The sequence below is a fragment of the Lissotriton helveticus genome, chromosome 2_1 (assembly GCF_964261635.1).
Source record: "Lissotriton helveticus chromosome 2_1, aLisHel1.1, whole genome shotgun sequence".
Classification (NCBI taxonomy): Eukaryota; Metazoa; Chordata; class Amphibia; order Caudata; family Salamandridae; genus Lissotriton; species Lissotriton helveticus.
Window position 1 is genome coordinate 1,661,238,934 of NC_136059.1, and position 19,563 is coordinate 1,661,258,496.

Consider the following 19,563-nt stretch of genomic DNA (forward strand, 5'->3'; position numbering starts at 1 on the left):
GCCTTATATGGGTTTTCCGGTTGGCTTCACGAGAAGTGGTACTTTTCCATATACGGGGGGTTTCATGAGGTATGCTGAAAGTATATATGCACTGTGTTGAATGTAATCCAGCAGTCTCCTCTGCGCACCTTTGAGGGTGAAGGCGAGAGAGAGGCTCCCCTATATAGGGCGCATTGCAAAATAAACGATTGAACCTTCTCCATTGCCGACTGACTTATTCTTGGTAAATAAGGTATATGGGCTATTGGTAAGTATAGCTCTATGGTATATTTTTTTCTAGTACTTCAGTCATCATCTTGAGAACATTTGTCTCTATGAAGTGCTGCAAAACTATATTTTTAAACGGAATATTACAGAAAACATCAATAATGGTTTATATGCCGTGATTGGTTCTGAAGGATGTTTGGTAAAACAAAGAAAAGGACATTTGATCAATCACTGTAAACTGAGTTGCGACACTCCTGACAAAAGGGAATTTTACTATTTAGCTCTTTTGCAACTTTTCAAGCCGTGGCGTTCAGAATTGGAATTACTTGGAGATTTTGAGAGCTATAAAGATTCGTTCAACGCAAGTAAAGATACTATAGAATGTCCTGTTTTTGCTAATTATGTGAAAATGTTGAACGACAAAATTGAGCAAGAAGCTACAATTGCTGCTGAGATTGCTAGAGACAGTTCTCAAGACAGTCAAACTTCTGCTCCGTTGAGTCAGGATCCACTAGGAGAACCAATTGTTCAAAATGAAGCAGCAACTGCTATGGAAGAGGTGGAAACAGCAATGTACCAAGCTCAAGAAGATATAACAAACTTATGAAACTTGGAAGAACAACTAAATGTTGAGCAGAAACAAATATATGAGAAAGTGAGAGAGCAGATTGACCTTGGATTACTTCATGAAAAGAAAGAGTGCTCTTGCTCATCATTTCAACGTATCCAAATGTACGTGAGTGGACAGGCTTGAACAGCTAAAGTTTTATTTAATTAAAGTATTCACAACTTATCTACAGAAAACAACTGAGTCGCATTTGTCTTGTGTTGTCACTGATCCAATTGGGTTGGCAGCACAGAATATTAAAGGAATTACTTTACATCGTTCATTAATGCTACCAATAGGGCATGAACACATATTGGAATACCACAAGCTATCTGAAGAAGCTTGTTGTAAAGTTTCAAGAGTCTTGAAGAAAACGAAACTTCTCATTATTGATGAGGTAAGCATGGTATCAAACTTAAAGCTTGCCTTTGTGCATTTAAGAATGCAGCAAATTCTTAAAACAGAGTGTGACGTATTATTTGGAGGAAAACACATCATAGTTTTGGGAGATCTACTACAACTTACTCCTGTAAAAGGACAACCAGTGTTTAAAACACTGGCGTATGAAGATACCAGAAAGTCTTTGGGGAGCATTGGAAATGTTAACATTTGGTCATATTTTGAGTATAAGGAACTTATTACAAATATGCGACAGGCAAATGATGCTGATTATGGAACTATTCTTCAAGATATAAGAATTGGAAAAGTGACTGAACATGGCAAAGAAGCTTTACAGAGACGATTACTTTCCAATTTGTTTCCAAATGAAAATATTGTTCATGAGAAAATATATATGAGAATTGCAGAAAACAAATCTGTAATTTGCTTAATGACAACACTGCATGAATGTTTTATATTCAATGAAGAAATTGGAAAATGAAGAAATTATAAAATTGGAAGCTATTGATAAAATAGAACATGAAGGAATCACTATTATGTTGACCGAAAAGGGTTCTTTAGAGAAATCGATAAGTAAAACTGCTGCTTTAGAAAAGAATTTATATACATGTGTAAACTGTAGGGTAATTTTACGATGTAATTTGAATGTGGAAAAAGGTTTAGTAAATGGAGCAATGGGTAAAATTGTGGATTTCGTTAATTATGTAAATAGAGATGGTATTGAATTTTTGAAAATCAAATTTTATGAAATTGCAGAAGTACAACAATTTAGTCGTTATTCAGCTCGTTTTTTTTTGTTAAAGATTTGTATGCTCGCAGAAAACAGTTTCTTATTTTTTGGGCGTATGCGGTGACCATTCATAAATCTCAAGGTTTAAGTGTAGATAGTGCTTTAGTGAATATTGGAAGTACCGTGTTTAAAAAGGGTATGGCATATGCTGCTTTGTCTTGAGTGAGAACTTTATCTGGATTGTACTTGATTGATTTTGATGAGACAAAGATTAGTGCAGATGCAAATTGTGTGAAAGCATATAATAGGTTAAGAAGAGACTATGCACCCAATCTAGGTCAATAACCAGTATTTGAAAAGCGTGTTGTATGTAGAAAAAGAAGATTTGAGAATATCTGTAGTGAAGCTGTAGAGAAAGAAAAAAAACAAGATGAAGTTGTGATTGCAAGAAAAAAGAAAAATGACAGTGTTGAAGAGAATGTTGGCTATCAGTTTGAAAATAGTTCTGGTGTCAACTGCTATGCTAATGTAGTTGTTAATGGGGTTTTTCTTGAAAGTTTGCAACAGCAAATTGTTGAAAATCGGGAAGAAAGATTCTGTTCGTTGTTGTATTCTGTTTATGAGAAATGTAGTAGTGATAAAAGTAAAATACAAAGTGTTTCTTATATTCGAAATGTTTTGGACATATGTTCTGGTTGTACTCAATTTATGCAGAATATTCAGCAAGATTGTCAGGAATATCTAATGTATATGCTTGTTGTATTTGAAGATGAAGGTATAGATATTGAAAAGCTTTTGGCTTTCCTATTTGAAGATGAAGGTATAGATATTGAAAACCTTTTTGGCTTTTCTCATGATTGGCAACATGACTGTGAAAATTGTTTCTTTACATATAGCACTAACATAGACACTGAAAGATGTATATATTTGACTTTACCAGACTGTGAATCAGTGACTTTTAACAATCTAATTAGAAGAGCAAGTCAAAACATGGAGTGTAGCCAATGTAAATCAGAAATGTCATCAACATTATTTATACAAAGATATGGACAGTATGTAATTTTAATGCTGTAACGTTGTAGAGCTGATGGAAGAAAATTGGAAACTGTAACTAAACATTTTGTAGCTACTCAACTATCAATATCAGGAAGAAATTAAAGTGAAGATTGTTTCTTTTTGATGAACGATAGGAGCCTGTCTGTGAGGCTCTAAACGGACACAGGGAGAAGAAACGCTCTGGCAGTTAGCTTGCACCTTTTTTCCGAGTTTAGTTTGGACTTTTAGTTAGGATGTACCCCTTCGCCCGATTTGCCCTTGATGATGAGCGACGCCTTGCCCCCCGACCTTTCTATGAAAATGTTCCCATGTTTTCCGGTTGGGCTACCAGATTGAAGGTACACTTTGTAATAATCATTGAAGTAATCATGATAATATTAATGAGTGTGTTTGTATATTTAGAATTCAAATATCCTATGCATTAGGTATGAGGCACTACAATAGCTCCGCCTGAACATTTCTTTTATACTTTGCCTCCTCACAAGGAAAGACATCGAGAAACGTATGCTAAAAATACGTTCATTGAAATGTTACATGAAGCTCACAGCCCTACAAATAAGCAAAACTGTTGGGTATGTGGCATTTTGCCATCTGTAATGCATCGTCATGATTTATTCCTTTCTCTGCCGTTATCACACTTAGCGAGCTGTGAGGCATGGTTTCAGTTACTATCTCTTATGTATCTACATTATGTAGCAGACCCCAACAGATATACCTAAAAAGATTTTGAAGCTGTTTTAAAATATATAGAACAACATCATGGATTTGATGCATTGGGAAACCAAGGAGAGGGATCTTTAGATCCAGATGCCTATATGAATATGTATACCACTTATGAGAATGCTACATGGTTGAAGGAAGAAATGTTAGATTTTGAATATTTTAATTCCACACAATATTTCCAATATTTCCAGGACCGTAATGTTACTGATGACAAGGCAATGCCAGTCTCTATTTCAAATAGTACTGCTTAATTTTGTATTCAAGGTAAAGGTCATGTTAAGGTAGGAGATAGTAGATGTAACTACACCTACACTTTGCACACCAACAGCACCCCGCCCTTGATATCTCCACCCAATGTGTATTTTGTATGTGGTGAAAATGCTTACACTTGGCTTCCGCGAGGATGGGCAGGGCGGTGTTACCTGTCGTTCCTTTATCCTCCAGTATACATAGCCCCTTCTAATTATCATAAGAATCATCAGCTGACTAAGCGAAATTCAGATCTCTCCAGAGCAAGTAGAAGTATCGATACTGATAGTACTGATTAGACTGACACCGAATCGCAGCAGTTTGTAGACATAGCAAAGGGCCTCTTTCCTATATGGGGTGCCATTTTCAATAGCAGAGACGTTAGACGTCTCTCCAGAGTGGTGGAAAATGTAGTTTAAACCACTGCTGGAATTTTGACTAATTTAACGGTAGAGCTTCAGGCTACGAGACTTGTTTCGCTTCAAGATCGGATGGTGCTTGACGTCATCCTAGCTGATCAAAGAGGAGCATGCCGCATGATTGGCAGCTCTTGTGTGTATATCCCTGATTCTGCTCCAACTATACACTTAGCCATTCAGAAATTACATTGCTTAGCTGCAGAAGATCATGCTGACACTGGTACATGGTCCTTAACAGGGTGGTTCTGGAATATATTGTCCACGTGGGGTTGGAAAATCTTCATGATTCTTGCTGGAGCCCTAGGGGTGGTATTTGTTTGTTGCCCTTGCTTTCATTGTGGGCCGGCATGCTGCTCTTATTGCGCTGCCAAGCTTACTTCCTCATTGACAGTTTCGCGCCAGGCGAAAATAGAGAAACAGTTAGTGCAGAAGGAAGTTGCAGATCTAATGCAAATAGATGAAGGTGTGTTTTTGGATTGAAACTTGTTCTTTCTTTGTATGTATATTGGCTACATCACGCCAAAAGGGCAGTCTGAAGAAATATAAAATCGATATCATGTAATATTGGACTAATGTATCCAATATATTAGCATACCATATTTAGGTTACCCCTCCATTCTAAAAAATGCTCGAATCATGTATACATTAAGAATCGGGCCTTCTCTGAAGAAACTTCATTTCTCTGTATCTCTTGCTCTTGCTACGAAAATACGTGACCTGCCACTGTGTAGACAGAGAGAGCCTAAAAGGTTGGCCTGGGATATGAATGGACCATTGATTCTAACTTAGAAAACTCAAGGTCGCATCTGCCTTTCTAGTGGGATGAGCACATTCTTGCCGACGCTGTGCCTGTACTCCAGTGCCCGAGAACAAAAGGGAGGCACCTTTACAGACCTACCCCCGACATAGTTTAAGCTGAGTTTCGAATCAATCAATGGTGCCTTATATGGGTTTTCCGGTTGGCTTCACGAGAAGTGGTACTTTTCCATGTACAGGGGGTTTCATGAGGTATGCTGAAAGTATATATGCACTGTGATGAATGCAATCCAGCAGTCTCCTCTGCACACCTTTGAGGGTGAAGGCGAGAGAGGGGCTCCCCTATATAGGGCTTTTTGCAAAATAAACGATTGAACCTTCTCCATTGCCGACTGACTTATTCTTGGTAAATAAGGTATATGGGCTATTGGTAAGTATAGCTCTATGGTATATTTTTTTCTAGTACTTCAGTCATCATCTTGAGAGCATTTGTCTCTATGAAGTGCTGCAAAACTATATTTTTAAACGGACTATTACAGAAAACATCAATAATGGTATATATGCCGTGATTGGTTCTGAAGGATGTTTGGTAAAACAAAGAAAAGGACATTTGATTAATCACCGTAAACTGAGTTGCGAAACTCCTGACAAAAGGGAATTTTACTATTTAGCTCTTTTGCCACTTTTCAAGCCGAGGCGTTCAGAATTGGAATTACTTGGAGATTTTAAGAGCTATGAAGATTCGTTCAACGCAAGTAAAGATATTATAGAATGTCCTGTTTTTGCTAATTATGTGAAAATGTTGAACGACGAAATTGATTAAGAAGCTTCAATTGCAGCTGAGATTGCTAGAGACAGTTCTCGAGACAGTCAAACTTCTGCTCTGTTGAGTCAGGATCCACTAGGAGAACCAATTGTTCAAAATGAAGCAGCAACTGCTATGGAAGAGGTGGAAACAGCAATGTATCAAGCTCAAGAAGATATAACAAACTTGTGAAACTTGGAAGAACAACTAAATGTTGAGCAGAAACAAATATATGAGAAAGTGAGAGAACAGATTGACCATGGATTACTTCATGAAAAGAAAGAGTGCTCTTGCTCATCATTTCAGCGTATCCAAATGTACTTGAGTGGACAGGCTGGAACAGGAAAAGTTTTTTAATTAAAGTAATCACAACTTATCTACAGTAAACAACTGAGTCGCATTTGTCTTGTGTTGTCACTGATCCAATTGGGTTGGCAGCACACAATATTAAAGGAATTACTTTACATCGTTTATTAATGCTACCAGTAGGGCATGAAAACAAATCGGAATACCACAAGCTATCTGGAGAAGCTTGTTGTAAAGTTTCAAGAGTCTTGAAGAAAATGAAACTTCTCATTATTGATGAGGTAAGCATAGTATCAAACTTAATGCTTGCCTTTGTGCATTTAAGAATGCAGCAAATTCTTAAAACAGAGTGTGACGTATTATTTGGAGGAAAACACGTCATAGTTTTTGGAGATCTACTACAACTTACTCCTGTAAAAGGACAACCAGTGTTTAAAACACTGGCGTATGAAGATACCAGAAAGTCTTTGGGGAGCATTGCAAATGTTAACATTTGGTCATATTTTGAGTATAAGGAACTTATTACAAATATGGGACAGGCAAATGATGCTGATTATGGAACTATTCTTCAGAAGCTTTACAGAGACGATTAGTTTCCAATTTGTTTCCAAATGAAAATATTGTTCCAGAGAAAATATAAATGAGAATTGCAGAAAACAAATCTGTAATTTGCTTAATGACAACACTGCATGAATGTTTTATATTCATTGAAGAAATTTTAAAGTTGGAAAATGAAGAAATTATAAAATTGGAAGCTATTGATAAAATAGAACATGAAGGAAACACTATTATTTTGACCGAAAAGGGTTCTTTAGAGAAATCGATAAGTAAAACTGCTGCTTTAGAAAATAATTTATATGCATGTGTAAACTATAGGGTAATTTTACGATGTAATTTGAATGTGGAAAAAGGTTTGGTAAATGGAGCAATGGGTAAAATTGTGGATTTCGTTAATTATGTAAATATGAATGAATGAATGAATGAAGCAAGTTTTATAACGCGCAACTTATCCCCAGAGGGCGTCAAGGCGCCTAGCCAAATGAAGTGGTACGGTCAAAGAGCATGATTAATGGAAGGCTTTGATGAAACACCACGTCTTTAACGCTTTCTTAAAGAGAACCATGGTGGGTTGGGATTTGATCTCAGAGGGGAGGGCATTCCATAATTTAGGGGCCACAGATGAGAAAGCTCTTCCGCCCCATCTGACCTTGTTTGTCCGAGGGACGGTGAGAAGGTTCTTATTGGCAGAGCGAAGGTTTCTGCTGGGAGTGTAAGGACTCAGAAGGGAGCTTATGGCCTCAGAGCTGCCGCCGGATAGAGCACTGAAAACTAGGCATAGAATTTTAAAAGAGACTCTAGACTGAATCGGGAGCCAATTAAGGCTCTTCCTTGCAAGAGAGACAGAAGCGGTGTTAGGGATGTCCAGAACAAATCTGGCAGCCGCATTCTGGATAATCTGGAGGCGTTGGATGAGGCCTTTATTAATGCCTGCATAAAGGGCGTTACAATAATCCAGCCGTGATGTAACTAGGGCCACCACGGTCTGTTTACGACCTTGAGGAGAAAGATAGTGGGCAATTTTTCTAAGTACCTTAATCACTCCCCAACAGGTAGAAACAGTTCTATTGACCTGTAGTGACATATCTAGAGAGGTGTCAAAAATCACGCCAAGATTCCGGGCGGAATTTGACGGTACGGGACAGGCTCCGAGAGAAGGAGGCCACCATTAATTAGACCAGCTGTTTTGATCTTTACCGAAGATCAAGACCTCTGTTTTCTCTCCGTTCAGCTTCAGGGTATTTAAAATCATCCAATCGGAGACAGCTTGCATGCAATTCCTGAAACTGAGCGCGGAGGTACTCATAGAGTGGGAGAGGGACACCATGATCTGGGTGTCATCGGCGTATGACACCACCTCCATCCGCTGAGCTCTTACAAGTCTAGCAAGTGGGGCCACATAAATGTTAAAGAGGGTCGGACTCAAGGCCGACCCCTGTGGAACCCCACATTGCACAGGCTTGGCAGGGGAGAGGAACTCTCCTAGCTTGACCCTCTGTTCTCTCTGATCAAGGAAAGAGGACAGCAAGCTCAATGCAGGACCCTCCACCCCTATCTCCCTCAGAAGCGCAGTTAAAGTCGAGGGAGATAGGATATCAAAGGCGGCGGTCAGGTCTAAGAGGACCAAAAAGGTGGTCTGGCCTTGGTCGACCTTAGATCGTATGTTGTCTGTCACTACTGTGAGGGCCGACTCAGTGCTGTGGAATTTTCGAAAGCCATGTTGAGACTGGTCCAGGAACCCCGAGGCATCTAGGAAAGCGGTCAGATGATGATTGAGATGTGATTCCAACTTTTGGGCTGGAGCAGGCAGTAAGGAAATCGGCCGGAAGTTCTTAAGGGTGTCCGGATCCAGAGTCGGTTTTTTAAGCAATGGCTTGACTATGGCCTGTTTCCAGGAAGCAGGGAACAGGCCCTGGGTCATAGCCAGGTTCATTAGCTCAAGAAGCGGGGGCAACAGGGTTTCCCTGCACTCTTTGAGAACCTTCAAAGGGCAGGGGTCCATAGGAGAACCTGATTTTGTCCTGTTTAGCAGGGAGTCTCGTTGGTCAAGCGTAAGGGGCGGGAAGTTGGTCAGAATCTTAGAAGGGTCCTTGGCCCAAGGTTCTAGAACAGAAGGGGACTGGGGAGGACGGGAACACAAAAGGTCTCTCTGTGCTTCCAGGGTGAGAGAGATGTCGGCGATTTTAGCATGAAAAAAATGAGCAATCTTGTCGCACAGCTCTTGGGAACTTATGATGGGATCAGGTGTTTGTAGCGAACACAAGGAATCCACAATCTTGAATAGTTCCCTAGGGGACGTGAGGGACGATGTAAGCCTGGAGAAGTAATCCTGCTTTTCTGTGATGACCATGGTCTTATATTCTCCAAGTAACAGCTTGTGCTTTTCTCTATCTGTGGGGTTCCAGGTTTTTTGCCATTGTCTTTCCTGCCTCCTACATCTCTGCCTCAGCAGTCTAAGATGCTCCGTGAACCAGGGAGCGGAAGGTTTCCGTCTGGCTGAATAGCGTAGAGAGGCAGGGGCTAATAAATCAACAGCTCTGGAAATAGAATTAGCAAAGTCCAGTGCAGCATTACTGGCATCCTTCGAGAGGGAAATAGGAGCCTGCAGTATAAATGGGGCAAGAGAGTCATTAGAAATACCCTTATAGTTCCGCTTAAGTGTTTTATTAGTAGAACTTCGTAGATGTAGAGAGGGGGAAAAGGTTTTAGGTTCTAAGGGAAACGCTAGATGGTCTGACCAGACCAAAGGAATAGGGGGGCCCACAGATAGTCTAGGGTCATTGGAGAACACCCCATCAAGAATGTGGCCAGCCAGGTGGGTAGGGCTATCAACCAGCTGCTGCAATCCACATGCGGCCAAGGGATCCACCAGGGAGAGGGTGTCTTTTGAGTGTAGATCATCTAGATGAAAATGGAGGTCTCCCAGAATCGTAAGATGGGGTTTGCCAAAGTAGGGTTCCAAGATTTTGAGTAAGTTAGAGCTAAAGCAGGATCTGGAGCCAGGTGGTCTGTAGATGAGAAGACCTGTGAAGGACACAGAGGGAGAGGAAGAGATGGCAAAGTAAATGGCCTGGAAGAGGTCTGAGGGGGCAGAGAGGGTTTTTGTACGACAGATAGACGAGACTTTAAACAAAATTGCCAGCCCACCACCCCTGCGTCCTAGTCTGTCCAGTCTTTGTAAAGCATATCCCTCAGGGATAGCAAGCAAAAGCTGGGGACCAGATGAATCGGACGCCCAAGTCTCGGTGATGAACACCCAGGAGGGGCTTCTGTCAGAAACAAACTCATGAAAAGCGATATTATTTTTTATCAATGACCTGGCATTGATAAGAAAACCCATTTCCGAACTGTAAGTTGGCATAAAGGGGGTACTAGTCAATGGGTGCCTTATGGGGGAGACAGGGGAACAGGCTTTATTAGTACCAGAGAGACAACAGCATACTGGTGAGCAATAAAAAGAATCCGGGGGAAGAGAATGATGGCAGGGAAGGGAGAGGGGCTTCAAACCAAGCATTTCCGAACGGGCATAGTAACGGATTACCTGATAGCCCAACGATGTCTCATTACAGCGTGCCCCCTCCTGCAGCCCGTCCTCGGCGCGGACGAGCGCAGACGGGCTTGACTTTGGCGAAACTTCAGCAGAACTTCGCTGTGCGCATTCGCTGTGCGCGAATTTGGACATCATTGTTAAAATAAGTCAGGTCACGTATCTCGCATCCCACGTGACTGAGAGCAGCCAATGGGGGCGGGGACCAAATCTCTGCTGGCGAGCCCTCCACACAAACGGGAAAACCCGTGGTGGAACGGGGCCAGGGCAGGAGTTAAATCAAGCAGGAAGCCGTGTAAACAGTATTATAATGCCACAATGTTAAAAACACGCCGCAAATTTAAAATATACAGTTTTCACTTTCAAGATTTAAGACTATCACAGTGTTCCAAAATTATTCGTGAGAAATGAAAATTATACCAGGGTCACCAGAACATATTAATCATGCTCTGGGACACGAACTAACCGAGGCCTCGAAATCGCCCGGTGTTTTGAAGTCAGCTCTCGCGTCCCACATGACTGGGAGCAGCCAATGGGGCCGGGGCCCAAATCTCTGCCGGCGAGCCCTCCACACAAACGGGAAAACCCGTGGTGGAACGGGGCCAGGGCAGGAGTTAAATCAAGCAGGAAGCTGTGTACACAGTATTATAATGCCACAATGTTAAAAACACGCCGCAAATTTAAAATATACACAGTTTTCACTTTCAAGATTTAAGACTATCACAGTGTTCCAAAATTATTCGTGAGAAATGAAAATTATACCAGGGTCACCAGAACATATTAATCATGCTCTGAGACACGAACTAACCGAACTAAATAGAGATGGTATTGAATTTTTGAAAATCAAATTTTATGAAATTGCAGAAGTACAACAATTTAGTCGTTATTCAGCTCGGTTTTTCTTGTAAAAGATTTGTATGTTCGCAGAAAACAGTTTCCTATTTTTTTGGCGTATGCGGTGACCATTCATAAATCTCAAGGTTTAAGTGTAGATAGTGCTTATTGGAAGTACCTTGTTTAAAAAGGGTATGGCATATGCTGCTTTGTCTCGAGTGAGAACTTTATCTGGATTGTACTTGATTGATTTTGATGAGACAAAGATTAGTGCAGATGCAAATTGTGTGAAAGAGTATAATAGGTTAAGAAGAGACTATGCACCCAATTTAGATCAATAACCAGTATTTGAAAAGCGTGTGGTAGGTAGAAAAAGAAGATTTGAGAATATCTGTAGTGAAGCTGTAGAGAAAGAAAAAAAACAAAATGAAGTTGTGATTGCAAGCAAAAAGAAAAAGGACAGTGTTGAAGAGAATGTTGGCTATCAGTTTGAAAATAGTTCTGGTGTCAACTGCTATGCTAATGTAGCTGTTAATGTTTTTTTTTTGAAAGTTTGCAACAGCAAATTGTTGAAAATCGGGAAGAAAGATTCTGTTCGTTGTTGTATTCTGTTAATGGAAATGTAGTAGTGATAAAAGTAAAATACAAAGTGTTTCTTATATTCGAAATGTTTTGGACATATGTTCTGGTTGTACTCAATTTATGCAGAATATTCAGCAAGATTGTCAGGAATTTCTAATGTATATGCTTGTTGTATTTGAAGATGACGGTATAGATATTGAAAACCTTTTTGGCTTTTCTATTTGAAGATGAAGGTATAGATATTGAAAACCTTTTTGGCTTTTCTCATAAATGGCAACATGACTGTGAAAATTGTTTGTTTACATGTAGCACTACCATAGACACTGAAAGATTTATATATTTGACTTTACCAGACTGAATCAGTGACTTTTAACAATCTAGTTAGAAGAGCAAGTCAAAACATGGAGTGTAGCCAATGTAAATCAGAAATGTCATCAACATTATTTATACAAAGATATGGACAGTATGTAATTTTAATGCTGTAACGTTGTAGAGCTGATGGAAGAAAATTGGAAACTTTAATTAAACATTTTGTAGCTACTCAACTATCAATATCAGGAAGAAATTAAAGTGAATATTGTTTCTTTTTGATGAACGATAGAAGCCTGTCTGTGAGGCTCTAAATGGACACAGGGAGAAGAAACCCTCTGGCAGTTAGCTTGCACCTTTTTTCTGAGTTTAGTTTGGACTTTTAGTTATGATGTACCCCATCGCCCGATTTGCCCTTGAAGATGAGCGACCCCTTGCCCCCCGACCTTTCTATGAAAATGTTCCCATGTTTTCCGGTTGGTCTACCAGAGTGAAGGTACCCTTTGTAATAATCATTGCAGTAATCATGATAATATTAATGAGTGTGTTTGTATATTTAGAATTTAAATATCCTATGCATAAGGTATTAGGTACTACAATAGCTCCGCCTGAAAATTTCTTTTATACTTTGCCTCCTCACAAGGAAAGACATCGAGAAACGTATGCTAAAAATGTGTTCATTGAAATGTTACATGAAGCTCACAGCACTACAAATAAGACAAACTGTTGGGTATGTGGCCTTTTGCCATCTGTAATGCATAGTCATGATTTATTCATTTATCTGCCGTTATCACACTTAGCGAGCTGTGAGGCATGGTTTCAGTTACTATCTCTTATGTATCTACATTATGTAGCAGACCCCAACAGATATACCGAAAAAGATTATGAAGCTGTTTTAAAATATATAGAACAACATCAAGGATTTGAAGCATTGGGAAACCAAGGAGAGGGATCTTTAGATCCAGATGCCTGTATGAATATGTATACCACTTATGAGAATGCTACATGGTTGAAGGAAGAAATGTTAGATTTTGAATATTTTAATTCCACACAATATTTCCAGTATTTCCAGGACCGTAATGTTACTGGTGACAAGGCAATGCCAGTCTCTATTTTAAATAGCACTGCTTCCTTTTGTATTCAAGGTAAAGGTCATGTTAAGGTAGGAGATAGTAGATGTAACTACACCTACACTTTGCACACCAACAGCACCCCGCCCTTGATATCTCCTCCCAATGTGTATTTTGTATGCGGTGAAAATGCTTACAGTTGGCTGTAGGATGGGCAGGGCGGTGTTACCTGTCGTTCCTTTATCCTCCAGTATACATAGCCCCTTCTAATTATCATAAGAATCATCGGCTGACAAAGCGAAATTCAGATCTCTCCCGAGCTAGTAGAAGTATCGATACTGATAGTACTGATCAGACTAACACCGCATCGCAGCAGTTTGTAGACATAGCAAAGGGCCTCTTTCCTATATGGGGTCCCATTTTCAATAGCAGAGACGTTAGACGTCTCTGCAGAGTGGTGGAAAATGTAGTTCAAACCACTGCTGGAATTTTGACTAATTTAACGGTAGAGCTTCAGGCTACGAGACTCGTTTTGCTTCGAGATCGGATGGTGCTTGACGTAATCCTAGCTGATCAAAGAGGAGCATGCCACATGATCGGCAGCTCTTGTTGTGTGTATATCCCTGATTCTGCTCCAACTATACACTCAGCCATTCAGAAATTACATCGCTTAGCTGCAGAAGTTCATGCTGACACTGGTACATGGTCCTTAACAGGGTGGTTCTGGAATATATTGTCCATGTGGGGTTGGAAAATCTTCATGATTCTTGCTGGAGCCCTAGGGGTGGCATTTGTTTGTTACCTGTGCTTTCATTGTGGGCCGGCCTGCTGCTCTTATTGCGCTGCCAAGCTTACTTCCTCGTTGACAGTTTCGCGCCAGGCAAAAATAGAGAAACAGTTAGTGCAGAAGGAAGTTGCAGATCTAATGCAAATAGATGAAGGTGTGTTTTTGGATTGAAACCTGTTCTTTCTTTGTATGTATATTGGCTACATCACGCCAAAAGGGCACTCTGAAGAAATATAAAATCGATATCATGTAATATTGGCCTAATGTATCCAATATATTAGCATACCATCTTTAGGTTACCCCTCCATTCTGAATATGCTCGAATCATGTATACTTTAAGAATCGGGCCTTCTCTGAAGAAACTTCATTTCTCTGTATCTCTTGCTCTTGCTACGAAAACACGTGACCTGCCACTGTGTAGACAGAGAGAGCCTAAAAGGTCGGCCTGGGATATGAATGGACCATTGATTCTAACTTAGAAAACTCAAGGTCGCATCTGCCTTTCTAGTGGGATGAGCACATTCTTGCCGATGCTGTGCCTATACTCCAGTGCCCGAGAACGAAAGGGAGGCACCTTTACTGATCTACCCCCGAAATAGCTTAAGCTGAGTTTCGAATCAATCAATTGTGCCTTATATGGGTTTTCCGGTTGGCTTCACGAGAAGTGGTACTTTTCCTTGTACGGTGGGTTTCATGAGGTATGCTGAAAGTATATATGCACTGTGTTGAATGTAATCCAGCAGTCTCCTCAGCACACCTTTGAGGGTGAAGGCGAGAGAGAGGCTCCCCTATATAGGGCGCTTTGCAAAATAAACGATTGAACCTTCTCCATTGCCGACTGACTTATTCTTGGTAAATAAGGTATATGGGCTATTGGTAAGTATAGCTCTATGGTATAATTTTTTCTAGTACTTCAGTCATCATCTTGAGAACATTTGTCTCTATGAAGTGCTGCAAAACTATATTTTTAAACGGAATATTACAGAAAACATCAATAATGGTATATATGCCGTGATTGGTTCTGAAGGATGTTTGGTAAAACAAAGAAAAGGACATTTGAATAATCACCGTAAACTGAGTTGCAAAACTCCTGACAGAAGGTAATTTTACTATTTAGCTCTTTTGCAACTTTTCAAGCCGTGGCGTTCAGAATTGGAATTACTTGGAGATTTTGAGAGCTATGAAGATTCGTTCAACGCAAGTAAAGATACTATGGAATGTCCTGTTTTTGCTAATTATGTGAAAATGTTGAACGACGAAATTGAGCAAGAAGCTACAATTGCAGCTGAGATTGCTAGAGACAGTTCTCAAGACAGTCAAACTTCTGCTCCGTTGAGTCAGGATCCACTAGGAGAACCAATTGTTCAAAATGAAGCAGCAACTGCTATGGAAGAGGTGGAAACAGCAATGTATCGAGCTCAAGAAGATATAACAAACTTATGAAACTTGGAAGAACAACTAAATGTTGAGCAGAAATAAATATATGAGAAAGTGAGAGAACAGATTGACCCTGGATTACTTCATGAAAAGAAAGAGTGCTCTTGCTCATAATTTCAACGTATCCAAATGTACGTGAGTGGACAGGCAGGAACAGGAAAACGTTTTTTTAATTAAAGTAATCACAACTTATCTACAGAAAACAACAGAGTCGCATTTGTCTTGTGGTGTCACTGCTCCAACTGGGTTGGCAGCACACAATATTATAGGAATTACTTTACATCGTTTATTAATGCTACCAGTAGAGCATGAAAACAAATTGGAATACCACAAGCTATCTGGAGAAGCTTGTTGTGAAGTTTCAAGAGTCTTGAAGAAAATGAAACTTCTCATTATTGATGAGATAAGCATGGTATCAAACTTAATGCTTGCCTTTGTGCATTTAAGAATGCAGCAAATTCTTAAAACAGAGTGTGACGTATTATTTGGAGGAAAACACGTCATAGTTTTTGGAGATCTACTACAACTTACTCCTGTAAAAGGACAACCAGTGTTTAAAACACTGGCGTATGAAGATACCAGAAAGTCTTTGTGGAGCATGTGAAATGTTAACATTTGGTCATATTTTGAGTATAAGGAACTTATCACAAATATGCGACGTATTATTTGGAGGAAAACACGTCATAGTTTTTGGAGATCTACTACAACTTACTCCTGTAAAAGGACAACCAGTGTTTAAAACACTGGCGTATGAAGATACCAGAAAGTCTTTGTGGAGCATGTGAAATGTTAACATTTGGTCATATTTTGAGTATAAGGAACTTATCACAAATATGCGACAGGCAAATGATGCTGATTATGGAACTATTCTTCAAGATATAAGAATTGGAAAAGTGACTGAAGATGGCAAAGAAGCTTTACAGAGACGATTACTTTCCAATTTGTTTCCAAATGAAAATATTGTTCCTGAGAAAATATATATGAGAATTGCAGAAAACAAATCTGTAATCTGCTTAATGTCAACACTGCGTGAATGTTTTATATTCAATGAAGACATTTTAAAGTTGGAAAATGAAGAAATTATACAATTGGAAGCTATTGATAAAATAGAACATTAAGGAATCACTATTATTTTGACCGAAATGGATTCTTTAGAGAAATCGATAAGTAAAACTGCTGCTTTAGAAAAGAATGTATATGCATGTGTAAACTGTAGGGTAATTTTACGATGTAATTTGAATGTGGAAAAAGGTTTAGTAAATGGAGCAATGGGTAACATTGTGGATTTTGTTAATTATGTAAATAGAGATGGTATTGAATTTTTGAAAATCAAATTTTATGAAATTGCAGAAGTTCAACAATTTAGTCGTTGTTCAGCTCGGTTTTTCTTGTAAAAGATTTGTATGTTCGCAGAAAACAATTTCCTAATTATTTTGGCGTATGCGGTGACCATTCATAAATCTCAAGGTTTAAGTGTAGATAGTGCTTTAGTGAATATTGGAAGTACCGTGTTTAAAGAGGGTATGGCATATGTTGCTTTGTCTCGAGTGAGAACTTTATCTGCATTGTACTTGATTGATTTTGATGAGACAAAGATTACTGCAGATGCAAATTGTGTGAAAGAGTATATTAGGTTAAGAAGAGACTATGCACCCAATTTAGGTCAATAACCAGTATTTGAAAAGCGTGTGGTAGGTAGAAAAAGAAGATTTGAGAATATCTGTAGTGAAGCTGTAGAGAAAGAAAAAAACCAAAATGAAGTTGTGATTGCAAGCAAAAAGAAAAATGACAGTGTTGAAGAGAATGTTGGCTATCAGTTTGAAAATAGTTCTGGTATCAACTGCTATGCTAATGTAGTTGTTAATGGTTTTTTTCTTGAAAGTTTGCCACAGCAAATTGTTGAAAATCGGGAAGAAAGATTCTGTTCGTTGTTGTATTCTGTTTATGAGAAATGTAGTAGTGATAAAAGTAAAATACAAAGTGTTTCTGATATTCGAAATGTTTTGGACATATGTTCTGGTTGTACTCAATTTATGCAGAATATTCAGCAAGATTGTCAGGAATTTCTAATGTATATACTTGTGGTATAGATATTGAAAACCTTTTTGGCTTTTCTCATAAATGGCAACATGACTGTGAAAATTGTTTGTTTACATGTAGCACTAACATAGACACTGAAAGATTTATATATTTTACTTTACCAGACTGTGAATCAGTGACTTTTAACAATCTAGTTAGAAGGGCAAGTCAAAACATGGAGTGTAGCCTATGTAAATCAGAAATGTCATCAACATTATTTATACAAAGATATGGACAGTATGTCATTTTAATGCTGCAACGTTGTAGTGCTGATGGAAGAAAATTGGAAACTTTAATTAAACATTTTGTAGCTACTCAACTATCAATATCAGGAAGAAATTAAAGTGAAGATTGTTTCTTTTTGATGAACGATAGGAGCCTGTCTGTGAGGCTCTAAACAGACACAGGGAGAAGAAACCCTCTGGCAGTTAGCTTGCACCTTTTTTTCCGAGTTTAGTTTGGACTTTTAGTTAGGATGTACCCCTTCACCCGATTTGCCCTTTAACATGAGCGACCCCTTGCCCCCCGAACTTTCTATGAAAATGTTCCCATGTTGTCCGGTTGGGCTACCAGAGTGAAGGTACCCTTTGTAATAATCATTGCAGTAATCATGATAATATTAATGAGTGTGTTTGTATATTTAGAATTCAAATATCCTATGCATAAGGTATTAGGTACTACAAAAGCTCCGCCTGAACATTTCTTTTATACTTTGCCTCCTCACAAGGAAAGATATCGATAAACGTATGCTAAAAATGTGTTCATTGAAATGTTACATGAAGCTCACAGCACTACAAATAAGACAAACTGTTCGGAATGTGGCCTTTTGCCATCTGTAATGCATCGTCATGATTTATTCATTTCTCTGCCGTTATCACACTTAGCGAGCTGTGAGGCATGGTTTCAGTTACTATCTCTTATGTATCTACATAATGTATCAGACCCCAACAGATATACCGAAAAAGATTATGAAGCGGTTTTAAAATATATAGAACAACATCAAGGATTTGATGCATTGGGAAACCAAGGAGAGGGATATTTAGAACCAGATGCCTGTATGAATATGTATACCACTTATGAGAATGCTACATGGTTGAAGGAAGAAATGTTAGATTTTGAATATTTTAATTCCACGCAATATTTCCAGTATTTCCAGGACCGTAATGTTACTGATGACAAGGCAAATCCAGTACCTATTTTAAATAGTACTGCTTCCTTTTGTATTCAAGGTAAAGGTCATGTTAAGGTAGGAGACAGTAGATGTAAGTACACCTACACTTTGCACACCAACAGTACCCCGCCCTTGATATCTCCGCCCCATGTGTATTTTGTATGCAGTGAAAATGCTTACACTTGGCTTCCGCGAGGATGGGCAGGGCGGTGTTCCTTTATCCTCCAGTATACATAGCCCCTTCTAATTATCATAAGAATCATCGACTGACTAAACGAAATTCAGATCTCTCCCGAGCTAGTAGAAGTATCGATACTGATAGTACTGATCAGACTGATACCGCATCGCAGCAGCTTGTAGACATAGCAAAGGGCCTCTTTCCTATATGGGGTCCCATTTTTACTAGCAGAGACGTTAGACGTCTCTCCAGAGAGGTGAAAAATGTAGTTCAAACCACTGCTGGAATTTTGACTAATCTAACGGTAGAGATTCAGGCTACGAGACTCGTTTCGCTTCAAAATCGGATGGTGCTTGACGTCATCCTAGCTGATCGAGGAGGAGCATGCCGCATGATTGGCTGCTCTTGTTGTGTGTATATCCCTGATTCTGCTCCAACTATACCCTTAGCCATTCAGAAATTACATCGCTTAGCAGCAGAAGTTCATGCTGACACTGGTACCTGGTCCTTAACAGGGTGGTTCTGGAATATATTGTCCACGTGGGGTTGGAAAATCTTCATGATTCTTGCTGGAGCCCCAGGGGTGGTATTTGTTTGTTGCCTGTGCTTTCATTGTGGGCCGGCATGCTGCTCTTATTGCTCTGCCAAGCTTGCTTCCTCGTTGACAGTTTCGCGCCAGGCAAAAATAGAGAAACAGTGCAGAAGGAAGTTGCCGATCCAATGCAAATAGATGAAGGTGTGTTTTTGGATTGAA